The 19107-nt window shown below is 38.1% G+C and overlaps 1 long non-coding RNA gene across 1 annotated transcript; it reads left to right on the top strand.

The window, feature by feature from the left end:
* The first annotated feature begins 13841 nt into the window (after nt 1-13841).
* Nucleotides 13842-16828, top strand: LOC130051912 (uncharacterized). Its single transcript, XR_008800177.1, has 2 exons — nt 13842-16348; nt 16458-16828. It is a non-coding gene; the product is annotated as an uncharacterized LOC130051912 (long non-coding RNA).
* The last annotated feature ends 2279 nt before the right edge of the window (nt 16829-19107 follow it).

The raw sequence follows: 19107 nt of genomic DNA, 5'->3' as shown, positions 1-19107 counted from the left end.
CAGTAGATACTTATTTATACAAACTCTAGTGGGTCTTTTTAACGTCATCAGCAAGGGGAAATAAGCCACGACCATCGAAGATTATGTTCGTAATGAAGTACATTCGATCAGCTGAATTGACGTTAGCATTCATTGAAAAAAAAATTAAAATGAATTCTTGTTTGATAAACCTTGATTAATGAATTCCAATATATGACTCAACTTCTTCAGAATATCGTTTCATATGACCTCAAATATGTGTGTACATCAGTCCCTGATATTCGGAACTTCTCTGTTTACACTATGGTGGTATTAGTTTAGGGTAAAGTCACCAAAAGTAAAATGCTCATTGTTCCAGTCACAGAGTTCTTTATGAGAAGAAAAATTTGTTCCATATATATACACAACTGTACCGATCCATCTTCCCATTATAGAGAATAGGCGCTCAGATCACGGATAATGTAGATAATAGAGGTGTGGTATTTGAGGAGTCTTCCCCAGAACGACTTGTTTACTCCCGAATTGCTTCCGGCAGAACGATATTTCCCGCGGTTATGGAATGTACTAAACGTACAACAGGACGTACCCGTAGTTGATGACCGACAGCTGGCAGATCAGTTAAGTCCGTGGGATATACTGTAATAAATACCACAGATACTTTATTGGCGCCCAACTCAAGGCCATGGACTTATCTCCGTAGATTGATGCATTTTATCATTTTTTTGCTTTCCCCACATCACGTTGTTCGTCGCCATATCGGCGGGAAGTGTTAGTTCTGTGTTGTTTTTTCTTTTTAGGAATATATTTCGATTTTAGTGATTAACGGGGATTTTTTTTAAAGTACTTAATCAATTTAGACATTATTTGATTGCATTTTTAACACTTGACTATAGGTGAGGCGTAATCCGGATTGGGCTTGCGCCCTCACCTGGACACACTTGCGGTCACGTGGAATGATCCCGCGTTCTCCCAAGTATCCTCAGGTGATGACGAACCCTATTTTACTCCGTCTTTGCCTTCTTGTTTGAGGGAGGGGGTGGTAGGTTTAGGGGTGCCTCAGGTGGGGGAATGAGGTTTACTGGCCCAAGTTTGGCTATAGGGAGGGTGATAGGTTAGATTGGGATGGTGTGACTCCACGAAGAATTTAATGGGGTTAGATTTACCCAAGAAATATTCTGTTCCTCCCAGGGTTTAGGGATTGGGATAGGTGGAAGAAGAATTTCTTGTCCCCAGCTTGGTGGGGGGTGGGTCAATTATTTCAAATGTCCCTGTGAGGCCCACTCCAGTCAAGGGGGGGGGGTGGTTATGTACCCAGCTCAAGGAGTCTCCCGGAATATCATACCCCCTCCCTGTATCCCTACACCCCAGTGTCAAGGAGGTCAGCCCCATCCCCTCATTCATATTTTGATGATCAGGCCCATGGCCAGTTTAGACAGAGTTTGTCCCATGGAGGCTTGAGTTCACGCTTGCAGTGTCCCACTCCTGGACCGTACCCCTACTTCCCCATTTTCGGAGCAAGGGAATAACTACAGGAATTACCAACACCCACAGCCCATCCAAGGTTATGATCTCACAGGGTCCCCAGTTTCACACATCTACCTACCCCATTTTCAAGACCTTTAAGCTGGGAGAGATGCCCCCACACCCAACCTTTTATACCTCACATACCTGGTGGTTATGCCAGCACACCTATGCCCCACACCACCACGATGACTCCTCCCTATCAACAGCAGGGGACCTCCGCCCACCCTGGCACAACGGTTTGTGAGTTGGGGGATGACGCGGGAGAGTATCCCACATTCGACCCCATTTAGGTGAACCAGAACAGCACACATCATTCCCTGGGCAGCTCCAATGTCTAGCACCCCTTTCCGGTCCACCAGTAGTCTCGTGCAGGCTTATAGTAGATGGTCTCGGATAGAAACATGCCTTAATGCAGGGATTTGCGGTATCATGGGAAGTCTGGCTGGAAGTCCTTCTTGCACAAGTTTGATCACCTGGTCCACAGCCAACAGCGGACTGAGATGGAACAAGACGACCGGTTCTGCCTTTCATTGGAGGGGACCGCGAGCGACTACTATACCTTCACAACCTGTTGATGGAAACAGACTGCAGTCTCTCCTTGGTTGACATCCTTGGGCGATTCGAGAAACGTTTTGGGTCATCTGCACCGGGTTTCACGCATTACTTGAACTTTCAGTCAGCATTGCAGGATGTGGGCGAATCATTGTGATAGTGGGCAGATCAAGTGTTTAACTTGGCCACCCAGGCTTTCCCGTCCGTGCCGGATGTACATGTCTATGCCATCCCGCGGTTGTGCTATGACGCTGAGGATAGGGATGTGGGACTGTATGTACTGGATGACCATTCCAAGACAGAATGGAATATTATCAGCATTCAAGGCAGACCAATATTCCGGGCCCAAGAGGGAGGTGAGATAGGTGTCAATGGCGGATACCCAACATTCCGACAAGGAGTAGCACGAGATGCGCCAGTGCCTTAAGGAGTTGGAGAAGGAACTCCGAGGGCGGACCCCCTCTCGTAGACCTTCATCGCCACCATCAAGCGGCAATCGGAAGCCGACAAGCTGCTTCATATACGGGGCCTTGGGTCATATTTGGAGGGACTGTCTGGATTTGCGAAGGAAAAAAGAGGCGAACAAAGGTCAAGGGACGAGGGCCAAACCTAAGGATATCCAGGAAGCCCAACAACACCCGTCAGAGCCAAGGGGGCGGGCAGCCAAGACCCGTCCGCCATTGACCAGTAGAGGGCCTACACAGGGGGAGGTGAGGATGCTGACACAAGAACACTCCCCGGCTAGGCCAGGATCGTCCGAAGCTCGCATGGGGGGGGGGATCAGACTGTAAGAGAACACAGACATTCGCCCTGTTGTATGCGCCGCGTCAGCAGGGGTACACTCCAGGTGAGTTTCCAGGAGGCACCTGGGGGAGAAGAATGATGAAGAATCTGAGGACTGGATCATCGAGTAGGAGGAGGACAAGTATGAACCCTTTCCCAAGGATGAGTCATGTAGATTCAAGTTCTCCAAGGAAATCATGGTGCCTAAACTGCCAGCACTTTGTGCAGGGAACCAGGGGAATAAGGAGGACTTTCAAGAGGATTCGGACGCCTAGCCAGATCCGGAAGTCTTGCCCGTTCAGGAGGAGGCGGGCACGGACTCGGCGCCCAGGGAATGCCCAGAGCCAGCAACAGCGCATGAACAGTCGCAGCCCAAGGAGGAAGATGTGCTGGAGGTGGTTGGTGACCATGTAGAGAACGGAGACAGAGAACATGCCCTGCCGGCATGTGGGAGAACCCCATGGAGATTCGCCTGTGCCAATCAGGCATATATGCCAGACAAGAACCGCCTTTATGGTCGAGATGGTAGTCCAAGCCGCCCATTAAGCAGCATGTGATCTTAGAACATACAGGGAAACATGCTAGGATGAGGAGTTTCATTATTGGACCTGTGGAAGTTCGCCTGGAATACATGGAACACAGTCTAGATCTGTATGTTGCCCCTCTGCAGGATCAGATGTTGCTTGGCATGGAGTTTCTACATCAGCAGGAAGCCCATTTAAACATTGATCATGATATCATGATCGTATGGAGACGGTCCCCATGACGTTTAGACGTCCCGGGAAGAAACAGAAGACCCAAGTTTCCTTGACTAAGACTATCCAGGTCCACGCTGTCTCAGTCATCCTGTGTCCTGTCATTTGGATAGGGAATTGGAGGACTTTGTAATCAGCCCGGATATAACACAGCTCTAGGACGTGTTATTGGTGCCGCACACCTATGCTGGAGAAAGGACAACGATGACGAGCATTGTCAATCTCTATCTCGGGAAGTGGTGTGATAGGATCAGCCTTAGAGGCTGAACCATGGTTGCTGGTATCAGATTTAGTCAAGAATATATGCAGTGTGGCCGATCCCTCGCAAAGGCAGGGGCTAAGGTCAACATGTTTATAGAGGAAGTTGAGGATGTTGCCTCCTTAGCTTGTCCTAGAACTTGGACAAATTCAGAGGAGCCCATATCGGTCGGTGGGGGAAATTTCTCCATCAAACCGACTAACATTGGTAAGGAAATCAGCGTAGTTGAAGCCTCAGTTGTTGGCCGTACTCAATGTTCGCCTGGTGAAGGTGTTCCGGGTGGTTACAGTGCCTCAGTTAGAAAGGCTTCTTGGAACTATGTCTCTCGAGAACTTCTCGGGTTCCCAGGTTGGACCCAAGGGGATGAGGTGGACTTCGAGAGAAATATTGTGGGACATGGCTCATTCAGGACCCATGTCCGACAGCTAGAGGTATCAGATTAGCCTGGCATTCAGCTAGCGGGAGAGTTTATTGACCCTTTTCAGTTAGGGGTGTGCGACCCAGGGTTCACCCTGGCCCACATGGGATGAGATTAGAATAGTTCCAGTCAATTCCATCTGGGGTATGTACCCGGACCGAAGATTTCCGGCGTCCTCGGATAGTTCCTCCGAGGGAGTGTGTCGCATCCACCATGACCATTGGTTGGACCCGTTTCTTTGTCCATCGTAGAAAACAGAGAGGTGTAGTATCTGGGAGGTCTTCCCCAGTACGACTTGTTTACTCCCAGATTGCTGAGGAGCGACTTCCGGCAGAATGAGGATATTTCCCGCGGTTATGGAATGTACTAGACGTACAGCAGGACCTACCCAAAATTGAAGACTGACAGCTGGCAGAACAGTGAAATCCGTGGGACCCATGTTTATATAGATATACTGTAATAAATACCACAGATATTTTATAAGTCATTTTAACTATGATCGTTACAGGGTTTTTTTATTAGAACTATCTTGCTTCAAAACTAGTATGCTGTAATAAATGAAATTCATTAAAAAAAAAAAAAAAAAAAAAAAAATCAGGCTTGCAACTACCTAGGCCGCGCTTCACCCGGAACTCTCTGATTAATCCGGAACGATCGATATCGTTTCAGATATAATTCATCTTCCACGATTGATATATTTAGCTAGAGCGAATGTTGAACATTTGAGTGAAAAGTTGTTGGAAGTAATAGAGATGTGACGATTTTCGGTAGTAAATGGTTATTTTATGAGATTGTTTTTTAAATTTGACACATCTCGCATTAACTTCTCGTGGGGCAGGGAAGGGGTTTAGGTAGTTGCAAGTAGTACATGTATACGTTGGGTCAAGTCCACATCATGATCATAGTTCGAATTTCCTCTATATTATATTTACATGACCCGAGCGCTTATGTTGCAGACGTGTACAGACAGAAAAGTTCGTGTGTAAAGGGACATAGCCACAATTTTATTAAAAATTTAATTTTCTTTTAAATTTTCAATTTCATAATTCAAAATGAATATTATTTAGTATTTCCATCAAAAATCACAATTCTTTGTTAGTAAAGACTTTATTTATTTACAGAGAAATCGTTATAAACAAATTTCATATTCTCAACAAAGTGACAACAAAACATAAAGAATCAATTTAAAATGGTCACATCAAACATATAAATGATTATATGTATATGTTTTGTCACATACTTTAGGTTATATATAACTTGTGTAAGCAAAACAAGACACTTGTAAGCCTTGTTTACATTCATGTAACACAAAACTGTGGGTTATGTAATGCAAATACAACTGAACAACTGAAATTCAGATTTTGGTTGAGCATTACAAAAACCTTAGAAAATGTATTCAAACTGGAAAAATCTCTGTTCTCCATACCGTCCACTCACTGATTATTAAAAATGCTAAATCAATGAAATAATTATTTTATTTATCATTATATTTTTGCTTATCATTCAATATAGATATTGAATTCATGTTAAAACATAATCATGCATAGAGATGTATTCGAGCACAAATAGGATTTTCGCAATAAACTGGAAAATCATATTAAAAATGCACTCGATAATTTCATCACTTGGTGTACAATGACCTGCGGAATATCTTGGCGATCAGATAGCACTCCTTTCAGACCGATCTTTAATGAGGTTATTACTATTCTATTCCACTCCGTGTCCTTTCTCTTTGAATTTTTAATCTGAGGAAATTCAAAAGTCGATGTTCCGATAGGCTAATATGTATTTATGTCTAAAATCTTGTTAATATGCTTACAATTTCTTACTTCATTAATTTTTGCTCCAAAGTCAATATTCCAATACCTTATATGCACCATTATTTATGATACCTTACGAATATATTTTTAAATGACAAAAATAATCTTAATTAAGTCAATATTGCAATAACTTATACAGGTGCTATCATTAAAAATAAGTGAAAATAATATTGATGTACAGATATGCAATGCTTACCAGCTTTCCCTCGTTGCTTTTGTCCGTATATACCAAATAAACTTGTTGTACGACGAGAAGTGCAAGAATCCTCCAGAACTCCAACATATATCCCTTGCTTCCAGCCAAGTTAGACGACCGGGAAACAAATGTATGTCTCTTAACCATCTGTCCCCGAGGTACACTAAAATTAGAGTCATTGTTAGATTCTAGTAGCCAGCTACTTGAATTTGAAAAATTGGGTTCTAGTAACCGGTTATTTAAGTGAAATGTTGGATTCTAGTAACCGGCTACTAGTATTTAAGTGAAAGAATAATTTCTAATAGACGGTTATTTAAGTGAAAGGTTGGGGTTCTAGTAACCGATTATTAAGTGAAAAGGTCGGTTTCTAGTAACCGGTTATTCAAGTGGAAGATTGGGTTTTAGTAGACGGTTCTTTAAGTGAAAGGTTGGGTTCTAGTAAACGGTTATTAAGTGAAAAGGTCGGGTTCTAGTTACCGGTTATTTAAGTGAAAGATTAGGTTCTAGTAACCTGGTATTTAAGTGAAAGGTTGGGTTATAATAACCGGTTATCTAAGTTAAAGAGAACCGCAACCCAAAATATTTTTACATGATAAATGATAGGATTAATTATATGATAAAGATTTGTCATACTATTCTGTTGATATACGGCCTAGATAAGCTTCAGTACTAATTTGAAAACGTTAAAAATTGATATTTCTGCCATGATGTGTCCCAACTCTTTTGTATTCAAGACCACAAAAACCAATAATTTTGACGTCACACCATCTGCTCCGGTTTTGATGAGATTCCAAGATCATCAAAAATATGCATGTGGTAGATTTTACGAATACATTGTAAATAGGCTGATGCCTTCTTGTGAAGCAGTTAATTACACTAATGCGAAGGAGAGATGTTTTTTCCCCCGAAATTCTTGACCCAACCAAGTCATCTGAAAAGAAAAGACCGTGGCTATGTAAACTGTGAATTCATAATTTGTGTAATGACAAGTTGAGATTCGAGACATCTGTACGAAGAAACGCGTACCGTCTGCCTGGTCTGCGACTCGATTTAACGTCTTTTTTCTCTTAATTTCTTCTTGCGAAAGAACGGGCTCAAATCTATACGGCTCCAAACTTAATTGTTCTTGACTTGTCGTGTTTACAGTGCTGCTGATGAAATACTGTGGAATCATTACAATTCGTGGTGGCTCAATTTTCGTGGAATTCGTGGGTACCCCTCACCCACGAATTTACATCCTCAGCGAAAATACTATATATATTATATATATACAGTATATATTACAAATATATAAATCCACGAAATTACATCCCCACGAACCCGTAAAACTTCAGCAATCCACGAAAATTGGCCCCCACGAATTTAAATGATTCTACAGTAAACCGGAACCGACGGTGTGCCGTCATAAATTAAACTTCAATGACCGCTCCCTTAGTGGCGGGTGATTTAAAATATTTAAGCAAGGGTTTTTGTTGTTAAAGACTGTCATTTACGATATCAGTAAGTGATTATTTATTCATAAAAGCAACAACGTGGTAAAAGCTTGGGTTATAGTAACCGGTTATTAAGTGAAAAGGTTAGGTCTTAGTAACCGGTTATTAAGTGAAAAGGTTAGGTCTTAGTAACCAGTTATTAAGTGAAAAGGTTAGGTCTTAGTAACCAGTTATTAAGTGAAAAGGTTAGGTCCTAGTAACCGGTTATTAAGTGAAAAGGTTAGGTCCTAGTAACCGGTTATTAAGTGAAAAGGTTAGGTCCTAGTAACCGGTTATTAAGTGAAAAGGTTAGGTCCTAGTAACCGGTTATTAAGTGAAAAGGTTAGGTCCTAGTAAACGGTTATTAAGTGAAAAGATTAGGTCCTAGTAACCGGTTATTAAGTGAAAAGGTTAGGTCCTAGTAACCGGTTATTAAGTGAAAAGGTTAGGTCCTAGTAACCGGTTATTAAGTGAAAAGGTTAGGTCCTAGTAACCGGTTATTAAGTGAAAAGGTTAGGTCTTAGTAACCGGTTATTAAGTGAAAAGGTTAGGTCTTAGTAACCGGTTATTAAGTGAAAAGGTTAGGTCCTAGTAACCGGTTATTAAGTGAAAAGGTTAGGTCCTAGTAACCGGTTATTAAGTGAAAAGGTTAGGTCCTAGTAACTGGTTATTAAGTGAAAAGGTTAGGTCCTAGTAACCGGTTATTTAAGTGAAAAGATTAGGTTCTAATAACCGGTTATTTAAATGAAAGTCTGGGTTCTAGTATGTGAAAAGACTAGCTACTACTCGCCACATATTTCAAGTTAGACACACTATAGTTGCTATTAACTAGCTACAAGTACTTAGAGGACAGATACTACTTTGCATCTGTATGTCTATCCATCCTCTATTGTCTTATTTGTATATATTTGTAAATAGTTGTATTTAAACCGATAAACTGTATAGTTTAAAGAAATAAAGAATCTTCATTAATTTTCCTCATTAAGAGGAGCTCCATTATAATCATACAGTATACGTTAAAAAAAAAAGTATCATTAGCAAAAACCACCCATTTTCAAAGTTAAAACTATTAAGTTTTCATAATGTATATGAACTTTGTAAGTTAGGGAAATATTTATGTCTTGTATTTAAGTTGCGAGAAAACCATAGACGCCTGGGTCAAAGATATTTGCACTATAACCTACCTGTATATGTAAACAATGGAGGAAATTCGAACCTCGAATAAATATTTCTCTCCGATCTATGGTGTCTCTTTATACATTTTTTCATGTTCCAGGAAGCTTAAATACACGTGTCATTATCACAGAACACTAATTTATCCACGTTTTAAAAAATGTCTTATCTCATTGATTCATGATAAAATCAGATCCTTTGATACACTCACGAAGGATCAAAGGATCTGATTTTAATCAGATTGCATAATATTATGAATCATATTATAATATGTTAGAAATAAGTGTAAATACAATGTACGGTCACTGTAGATATACGACAATATTAGTAGTTATGTTTTCAATACAACCCGCCGTACCGCATCGTACCACTTACCGGATCATTACGTCATCAGAGGTTGTAAAAGGAAAAAGATGGTGACCCTAGATCCGCGGAAGTATATAAATAAGTTTAAGTTTACATCGGAAGGATGGACTTTGACAGTGGGATTACTTGTTCAGAACAGGTAATATTATATCTAGTAAGATATTGGAGAATATTGCTTATTTACATTCGTGATGCCAAAGGATACGGGTCGTTCTTACAGAATGCTTAGACGACAGTTGGACGCTTGAATGGAACTTTTAATATATAGAAATGTATGAAAGATTATATATATATATATATTTGTCCGTGTGTAGGTCAATACATTCAAAATAAACTATGACAAGAATCCGAAACGACTGAATCAGGACACGAGAGTACTACGAGCTGCATAAGCTTGATCGACCGGAGTGGTGAGTCAGGTTTATAAAACGATATCGTTTGAGAGCATGCTTGTTGCTATCGAGATACTAATCCATGGGAATTTTACCAATCAAAAGTCAGGGCACGGTTTCATACCGGCGCGAAATTCGCGCTCGGGACAACACGATATTTACATGTACTGATATATACTCATAATTATTATACTCAAGAAAAAAAAATTATTTTCTTATTTTCATTGCAAAAGAAAAGTCTTGGGGGACAGTATTTCTACCGAACCTCTGATTTTATTTTACAGTCAAATAAGTGGGGGGGGGGGGGGGGGGGGGGGGGGGAAGGAGAAAACCCACCTGCCTTCGCGCAGCAGTTCCAAAGTCCTGGTTAAGGGTAGTGGCTACTTTCCGCCTCATTTGTCTGCCAAATGAGGCGGAAAAATACGCGGAAGGGTCGCCATATTGGACGGAAGTACAATCATTTTGGTGGAAACGGATGTGCGGCTATTTTCGTGAACAGAAGTGTCGTTATTTTTGGCGGAATTGCCGCCAAAAGGGGCAGAAAGGCTGTCATCTCGGTTGGTCGCCATCTTGGGGCGGAAATGGGAGTGACGCTATCTTAAGCGGAAGAGGAAAGGCCGCCATCTTGGCGCCGGTAAAGGGGTTCGATTTCCTCCTCCTATGCTGCTTTCAACCTTTGTACATCACGAAAAATTTACAAGTTCCTTATACTTTTTTTAACAATTCCCTATTTGTAATTATTACAATCAAACGAAACCAAATATATAACAACCCAAGCATCCAATTTTGTTTCAAGTTTCCATAAACTAAAATAGTGTTATAGACAAGATCGAACGAGTAGACGAACTAAGATAGTGTTATAATCAAGATCAAACGAGTAGACGGAAGTCAGGATAAAATAGTGTTGTAGACAAGATCAAACGAGTAGACGGACTAGAATAGTGTTATAGAGAAGATCAAACGAGTAGATGGAAGTCATGATCTGGTAGGTTAGCCTATATTCAACCTGGTAAAGTAAGTGGGTTTGTTGATACCTTGAGGGTGGAATGACTGTAGTCTGTACATCCAGAACTTACATCTCTCTCTCTCTCTCTCTCTCTCTCTCTCTCTCTCTCTCCGCGCATTGATATGTGTCATGTTGTTCTGTTGAAAATGAAAACAAGAAATGTTTTAGAATCATATATCCCCATTAAGAATGTCTGTGATGGCAGTGAAAAGATATAGATATATATAAATTTATATATAGATACATATATATATAAAGAAGAGTCTTTTATCTCTACTACGATAGTATCCAGAAAATAAACAATACTCCCTGCAAAAAAAATGTCACAAGGTTAAAAGGTCAAACTACTCTGGACATAAGAAAATATTGTCTTCTCCATATGTTGTGAGCCCTTTGTATGGCAGACATCAAACTTGGTTCACTGCTACCCCGTAAAGGGCATTGTTCAAAATGTCTTGTGGTATCATTTAAATCTCAGAAGATCTTTTATCAATTCACTCTGGATTAAAAAGAAATTAACTTTAGAACCATCAACCTGAGGGATTAGACTTTAATATTGTGGTTGCCTCTGACTAGTAGATAATCTATATCTTTTCACTGCCATCACAGACATTCTTAATGAGGATATATGATTCTAAAACATTTCTTGTTTTCACTTTCAACACAAAAACATGATACATTTCAATGCGCGGAGAGAGAGAGAGAGAGAGAGAGAAAGAGAGTCTGGACCTCCTCCAGAATTTGCAAAGTATATACCTTCATGATTTATGATATATATGTTATTACATTTGTGCGCCAGGTTATGAGGACTGAATCAATTACAAAATCATGTTTTAACCATGTCCAAAGTGTTCTCAGAGGACTTAGTACTGGAACGATTTGTTTGATATCTTTCTTTTTACAATTTTCATAATAACCGATGATTTTTATAATATGTTTGGTTATACTCTTGTTTAACCATCCAAATAATGGTGATCTTTAAGGCGATGGGATACTTAGGATCAAAGTATTTCGCCTTTAAGATCTCCATTAATTAGAATATACGAAAACGCAATCATCCCTTTTGTTGTTTTTTTCCCAATGTCGAGTCCAATCGCTTTTTATTTCTTTTACCCGGGGGTGGTTCCAGATTATTCTTTATTTTCGCTTCGAGATCAGGAACTTTTCCGAGAGAATTTTAGAGGTGGTTGTAGTTTCGCTTTGAGGGGCGGATCCATTTCTATTGCTTCAGTGGTTCGGACTTCTCTTTCAGGGGCTGATCTATTTCATCCGCTGAAGTATCATCCAATGTTTTGTTCTATGATAATTGCATGGAACCAGAACCATTTTCATGTCATACTTCATAGTTGCGATAAATGGGTTTTCAAGCTCATTTTGAACAATGCTCTTTACGGGGTACCGATATACCAAGTTTGCAAAATATGGAGAAGACAATATTTTTTTTATGATCAGAGTAGTTTCACCTGCAATATATTCCATTGAAATTATTTGTAAAAGCGAAGAGCTAGAAAATCGCCAAAGTTTGCCCCCGCGGAAAGCAACCGTTATACGGCGTCCTTAATTAACGTTGACCATTATCTCTTGGTGCGGCCATTTTGGCCGGATATCGCGTTTCTTCCATAGTTTTGTGGACACTGCGTTTTTGTACTGACCAACTTCTTTGTATACTACATATATATAGTCTTATATAAAATATATATTTGAATATGATTCATAATTGAGGTGAAGGGGTTCTTATTCTACAAGCGAAGTCCATGTAGATTTTAAAAAAAAATCAGTTCATGTATTTGTAAATTCTATTTGATCACTAGAAAATATGATTAATTTCATATTGTAGGAGCTCTGCCGTTACATTATTTCAGAATAAGTATCGTGTAAGCACTTTGGGTGTTAAATAAATCAAATAAACCAATCACATAGCGATAAAAACACAGGTGAAAATAAATTGTTTTGAATGAATAGACATACCTGCTTTGGTAATGTTGTGACTACAAACGATGCTTACTCCTAGAATAAAAAATAGTAAAATAAATAGGAGAAACAGAGAAAGAGAAAAATATTTGTTATTCAATATATGATATACATAAAAAAACCCAGAAGACATACCCGTGATCAAAATAATACATTGAATCCTAATGTAGTACTTCCCAACCATTATCTGTGTAGCGGAAACCGAGAAGACACCAAAGCTGATTGGCAAGATGTTTACATTCCATCAATATTTAACGACGGCGAAAGAATACAGATTGGTGCTCTATACACAGCCGTCACTCGATACATGGATACTCCTTGTTCCTTGACAAAATACGATAATTTGAAATACTTAAGATGGATTTAAATACATTGATACGTGTAACATTTTCTATGCAGACAATTGATACTTAAAAAATAAATTTCATTTTTGAAAATAAATGAGGGTATGAACTGCGACGGTTCCCATCAGCGTACTTCATGAAGAGCATTGATATATTTCTCATATTCCCAGCCGAAAAAGTACAATACTTCTGAAGATTCATACACGCAATGTTCGTAACTGTATTGCATTCATGAGCTTTTATAACAATCGGAAAAGATGTCGAACGTAAAAACATTCGAAATTTAAATATGAATCTATATAGCCTTTTATATTCATATAAAATTTTATTTTTGGTGTCAATAAGCAAATTGTTCGAATTGAATTTTTTTTTCCCGAACAGTTGTGGTGGTTTTTTTCCCCACTCAATTTACATACACATGTACAGAAGTAAATGCATAAGGATATGGATATAGCCATACATACAATCTTGATTTTTCTTTTCCACGAGAGAGAGAGAGAGAGAGAGAGAGAGAGGGAGAAAGAGAAAGAGAGAGAATCGACTAATGGGGGACCATTTTCCCCAGTTCGTTTCAGAATTACCCATGTAACATTTTTCTTTATAACTGTGCATGTACTGGAGGATTTTAGATGTATCACTGCTTTTGCTCTAACTGGCTTTTCGCATCGGTTCATTTATCAATACGTATTTCTGATGCGAAAGAATGTTACCTGAAAATTTGAAAACATAAATGGAAACAGAGTGTTGGAGTATATATTTCATGTGGCTAGAAAACTAGTCCTTACACAGAGACCCTATTTTTCTGCCATGGTCTTCTATAATCACGTTGAAATATTGCACAGTGTTCGTTTTTCATGCAATTTCCTTCATGTGTAAAAATCTTAGTATTCTTTTTTAAAAATGAAACTTATGGAAGATGTCTTCCAACTACAGAACACGCGATAGCTTTGTATTGCCTTATACTAATTTTTAAAGCCCCTATATCGCAGGCTGCACGACATGTCATACATTATTTCATATGTTTTAAAGGACACAAGGCATGTTTCTAAACTTTTTTTTTTCCAGCATAATTAATTCTTGCCATGCATTAAACTATTTTACATGCGTTTGAAATATAACATTTTGCGTAGTTTTCAAGTTTGAAAGCGGTGAAATTCAAATCTTGCGATATGCATATTTTCTTCAATATTTGTATGCTCTGGTGGTCAAAACATCTATACCGCGTCCATTGGATCATTTGGGGTGACAACAATGCACGGACAGGGGTGTTGATTTTTCACCGCTTCGACAGTGGACAAGGGAAGTTCATTTCCAATTTCCACAAAAGGGACCCCTAATTGTCTGATTAAATCTTTTACTGCAATTAGGGAGGAAGGAATAATAAAGTTTTTTAAACTAACGACAAAGTTGAAATCGGAAATATGTATTGTGGTTAATTATCGCAATATATTTTGGCGAACGAACTATAAGAATTAATTACTATAAGCATAAGAAAGACAAAATGCACATAATTTTGTATATTTTAGAGACATGTGATGTGTCCTTTCACCAGAATTATTTGGCTTTAAATCGGAGTTTACAAACAGCGGTCACTCCGCCATTCCTAATAGATATTCAGAAGATGGATCAGGTGACAGTCACGTGTTCAGTTCAGACTGTCTGTGTAAAGCTGTGTATTATTTTACTATAGTACCGTACCATATGTGTTTTACGTGTTTGCTGGAGAGAAAGAAAATATATCAAATACATATAGCCTCTTAGTAATATTCCTAGACATCGTAGACATCTTCGTTGTTTTACGCTCTTTCAAACCTAAACAGTTGCGTTGGGTTATATGCAAATCATGTTGGGATCACAGGCACCTGAAGTGTAGATAGCTTGTATAGATCTTATGTACATACCCCAATCCCTTCTAGAAAGAAATGATTTTTATACAGAACCAATAATCTATACTAATATATGTAATAGTATCTCAAAAGCTTACAGAAGTTAGAAACGGACTGTTCAGAACGACTCATGAGAGTGATCTGTGGGGGAAATAACAGATTTTGGATAAATTATTAGTTCTGTATAAAAATAATTTCATTTTAGAAGGGGTTATGTACATATTAAAGATGTATACAAGCTATCCACACTTCAAGTGCCTGTGGTTGGGATTCCCCTCATGAATGCACACGAGGCTATTTACAGATGCATAAGCACATGACTTCAAATCGGAGAGAAATGACGCCAGTTCTAAAATAACAGATTAAACGTTTGAATAACAAAGAAAGAAAAGAGTTCCGATAGCATAATAGGCACGTTTCGAGTTCATCCGGGACACCCGGGATTTTTCGCATTTAGCCACGCCGATCACGTGACATGAACAAAATGTTCAGCAGGGGTACTTCCGGTTGATATTGTTTACTCTGGTAACAAAATTGTCTTTAACAAAATATGCATTTTGTGGCACGAAAGGTCGCAATTCAGATAATGGAAAGAAAGGGTTGTATATCTACTTTGGATGATGTTAAAGTTCACCCTTTCCCAACCCTGGAAAAAAATGTCCACGCAGAGGAAACGATGGCGTCATTTGTTTAGGAAACCACGAGTAGCAGAACAGTGCAGAAAATTAGAGCGATTACTACATTCCGTAAAAGCTGATCCAACACAGAAGCATCCCTGTTCTAGCCATTTCACCATATGAAAGGCGAATATAACAAACAGTGATCCAAGTTTTAAGAAAACCAAGAGGTTTGTACTGCCCTTTACAAATAGATACTGCGCAACATTAAAATAGGCCTAGTTGATACCCTTATCCACATAGATTTGAGCAATGTATGCATTTTACAATGGTGATCATGTGGCACTAAATCGATAGTAGATTATCATATATCAGAGAATTTACACTTCGAACTCATGGTTTAGGCTCATAGGCAATTTCGGGGGGGGGGGGCATATATAATTATAATATTGGGGGATCTATTCTTACAAATCTAGATTAGGATTTGCAATAATCATTCATCTAAGCTCCATACAGATAGTTCATTTACTTCCAAATAAATTTCAATTCATATCAAAGAACTCTCATTTATCTTTGCTCCAACTTGACCAAGCAGTGTGCTTTGTATACGTCAGAAATTACATGTACATGTATGTACACTTCCACTCATATTTATGTGCTCTCCCACTTCTCATTTAGTAAGAAAAATGAGCATGATTTTATTTCTTCATAATCTATTCAACATATTCACACAGGTTGATAACAATGACTGTACTCCGTATGTTGACTGGAATTATTGACTGGTATGCAGTAAAACAGCTGAAGGAAAGTTCAACTATTAATTCATTTCAGCCTGGTAAGAATCAATATCCTTCTGTGTATTATACACCTGCAATTCTTTTCTTTTACTGCTTCAAATCTTGTGTATTTGAAATTTTAATTCTGATATTTTGGTATTATTATAGATAGTCTGGCAGTATTATAGGTAATCTGGCAGTAATGGCATGACATCATGAGAGCTAATCAACATGGTTAATGATGTATAAAGACACTGTCTGAAGACCTCGAGGGAAAGGCAAAGAAAATGGATGATCCACTTCCTATATCCCTGTAAAAAAGAGGAAGGATACCACAACATTGACGATAAATTATTGTCAATTCAAGAAGCAAAGTTGTGAAAATGCAAAAATGATAATTAATGTATTTGTTAGAAAAATATCGTTAACTGCATATATATTTCTTGAACTTATTCAGGAATACATCAGATGTAGTCATTCATATTAAAACTGAATCTATGAATTTTCATAACTTTTATCAATAAAGTTTACTATATTTATTTTAGATGTATCTAATTTTTAGAACCATCAACCTGAGGGATTAGATTTTAATATTGTGGTTGCTTCTGACTAGTAGATAATCTATATCTTTTCACTGCCATCACAGACATTCTTAATGAGGATATATGATTCTAAAACATTTCTTGTTTTCACTTTCAACACAAAAACATGATACATTTCAATGCGCGGAGAGAGAGCGAGAGAGAGAGAGAGAGAGAGAGAGAGAGAGTCTGGACCTCCTCCAGAATTTGCAAAGTATATACCTTCATGATTTATGATATATATGTTATTACATTTGTGCGCCAGGTTATGAGGACTGAATCAATTACAAAATCATGTTTTAACCATGTCCAAAGTGTTCTCAGAGGACTTAGTACTGGAACGATTTGTTTGATATCTTTCTTTTTACAATTTTCATAATAACCGATGATTTTTATAATATGTTTGGTTATACTCTTGTTTAACCATCCAAATAATGGTGATCTTTAAGGCGATGGGATGCTTAGGATCAAAGTATTTCGCCTTTAAGATCTCCATTAATTAGAATATACGAAAACGCAATCATCCCTTTTATTGTTTTTTTTCCCAATGTCGAGTCCAATCGCTTTTTATTTCTTTTACCCGGGGGTGGTTCCAGATTATTCTTTATTTTCGCTTCGAGATCAGGAACTTTTCCGAGAGAATTTTAGAGGTGGTTGTAGTTTCGCTTTGAGGGGCGGATCCATTTCTATTACTTCAGTGGTTCGGACTTCTCTTTCAGGGGCTGATCTATTTCATCCGCTGAAGTATCATCCAATGTTTTGTTCTATAATAATTGTATGGAACCAGAACCATTTTCATGTCATACTTCATAGTTGCGATAAATGGGTTTTCAAGCTCATTTTGAACAATGCTCTTTACGGGGTACCGATATACCAAGTTTGCAAAATATGGAGAGGACAATATTTTTTTATGATCAGAGTAGTTTCACCTGCAATATATTCCATTGAAATTATTTGTAAAAGCGAAGAGCTAGAAAATCGCCAAAGTTTGCCCCCGCGGAAAGCAACCGTTATACGGCGTCCTTAATTAACGTTGACCATTATCTCTTGGTGCGGCCATTTTGGCCGGATATCGCGTTTCTTCCATAGTTTTGTGGACACTGCGTTTTTGTACTGACCAACTTCTTTGTATACTACATATATATAGTCTTATATAAAATATATATTTGAATATGATTCATAATTGAGGTGAAGGGGTTCTTATTCTACAAGCGAAGTGCATGTAGATTTTTTTTTAAAAAGTCAGTTCATGTATTTGTAAATTCTATTTGATCACTAGAAAATATGATTTAATTTTATATTGTAGGAGCTCTGCCGTTACATTATTTCAGAATAAGTATCGTGTAAGCACTTTGGGTGTTAAATAAATCAAATAAACCAATCGCATAGCGATAAAAACACAGGTGAAAATAAATTGTTTTGAATGAATAGACATACCTGCTTTGGTAATGTTGTGACTACAAACGATGCTTACTCCTAGAATAAAAAATAGTAAAATAAATAGGAGAAACAGAGAAAGAGAAAAATATTTGTTATTCAATATATGATATACATAAAAAAAAAAAAAACCCAGAAGACATACCCGTGATCAAAATAATACATTGAATCCTAATGGAGTACTTCCCAACCATTATCTGTGTAGCGGAAACCGAGAAGACACCAAAGCTGATTGGCAAGATGTTTACATTCCATCAGATATTTAACGACGGTGGAAGAATACAGATTGGTGCTCTCTACACAGCCGTCACCCAATACATGGATACTCCTTGTTCCTTGTCAAAATACGATAATTTGAAATACTTAAGATGGATTTAAATACATTGATACGTGTAACATTTTCTATGCAGACAATTGATACTTAAAAAATAAATTTCATTTTTGAAAATAAATGAAGGTATGAACTGCGACGATTCACATCAGCATACTTCATGAAGAGCATTGATATATTTCTCATATTCCCAGCCGAAAAAGTACAATACTTCTGAAGATTCATACACGCAATGTTTGTAACTGTATTGCATTCATGAGTTTTTATAACAATCGGAAAAGATGTCGAACGTAAAAACATTCGAAATTTAAATATGAATCTATATAGCCTTTTATATTCATATAAAATTTTAGCATTTTATTTTTGGTGTCAATAAGCAAATTGTTCGAATTGAAATTTTTTTTCCGAACAGTTGTGGTGGGTTTTTTTCCACTCAATCTACATACACATGTACAGAAGTAAATGCATA

Source organism: Ostrea edulis, chromosome 2, assembly GCF_947568905.1.
Source record: "Ostrea edulis chromosome 2, xbOstEdul1.1, whole genome shotgun sequence".
NCBI classification, from domain to species: domain Eukaryota; kingdom Metazoa; phylum Mollusca; class Bivalvia; order Ostreida; family Ostreidae; genus Ostrea; species Ostrea edulis.
Note: the sequence above shows the minus strand (reverse complement) of the source record. Positions and strands in the feature narration are given on the sequence as shown.